Below are 1,388 nucleotides of genomic sequence, written 5' to 3' on the forward strand. Positions count from 1 at the left end.
TCTTCAACCCCCCCCCCCCTTTTCTTTTTTACTCTTTAACACTTTTTTCTTTACTTTTTTACTTTTTACTCCATCAACCTAATCAAATCCGCCCTCTCCTACCCTCCTCATCTCTCAAATATTACCGCGGTTAGTTTTTTGAATTTGTAACCGCTCAGATCCACCACGAGCAGATATTATCTTTTTGGGCTTGAGCTTTCCTTCAAGACTTTAAAATACGTCTGTTAGGAGAAAGTTTTCGTACCCTTATAAATGATGTTTTAGATTATCAATAAATTGATAATTTTTTTGTCGAGTTTGACGGATCAATATGAAAATAGGGTTACAATCCAACTCGACTCTACCGTATTTTTAAGATTGAAAGATTAAGAATGTTAGTGATGCATTCCAGCTAGATATTGGAGTTTTATGATATTCTAATTATTAATGTAGCATCTATTTATTAAAATATTATCACTAGTCCAACATAGTCAAATTGTAACAACTCAAGTTCACTGCTAGCAAATCTTTTCGGGCTTGTCCCCAAGGTTTTAAAATGCGTCTACTATGGATAGGGTTTAGTTTTATTCCGAACAATACCTCATTAGCTCTGATACCATTAGAAACAACTAAAGTCCATTGCTAACAATGGTATTTAGATTTTTCCTCAAAGTTTTAAAACGCGTACTAGAGAGAGATTTTTATACCGTTATAATGAATGCTCGGTGGGTTTGATCCGTTACGATTAACATATTTGGGACGGGTGGAATTAATTAAATAATTAAAAGAAAAAAGGAAATGAACTGGTGGACAGCTTGGTTATTTCTTTCCACTCTTACATAGTTTCCACTTTTTTTTGTATCTAATTTTCTCCTTCAGCCAAGTTTTTGACGTTGGATTCGTTTTGGTTCCAGCGGCAATGGGTTGCTTAAAATAAATTGAAAAGGCATCTAATATTTAAAGTATATAAATTCTTCACACATTATTATTTAAAGGAAAAATAAAGGAATATTTTCACGCATTTTTAATTAAAAAATTTAATTAAACAACATGGGAAGACTTTGATGAAGCAGAGTGTGGCAGAGAGAATGTGGAGCGTGGGGTGGATAAGATCATGAATTTCATGTGAATATATATATATATATATATATATATATATATATATATATAATATAATTAAATTATTAAATAATAAGGAAAGGATTGGGGTGCGTGGAGATATCAAAATGGGAGTGCCCCCAGTGAGAAAGGAAAGAGAAAAGAGAGGGGAAAAGGAAAATAATATTTAATTTATTATATAATATAAATATAATATATAATGCGGAGCGGGTTGGGATGAGCTGTCGGACTATGCATTAGATGCTCTTTTTTTTTTTTTTTTTTTTTTTTTTTTTTTTTTTTTTTTTTTT

Source organism: Cucurbita moschata, unplaced genomic scaffold (assembly GCF_002738365.1).
Source record: "Cucurbita moschata cultivar Rifu unplaced genomic scaffold, Cmos_1.0 Cmo_Scf00021, whole genome shotgun sequence".
NCBI classification, from domain to species: domain Eukaryota; kingdom Viridiplantae; phylum Streptophyta; class Magnoliopsida; order Cucurbitales; family Cucurbitaceae; genus Cucurbita; species Cucurbita moschata.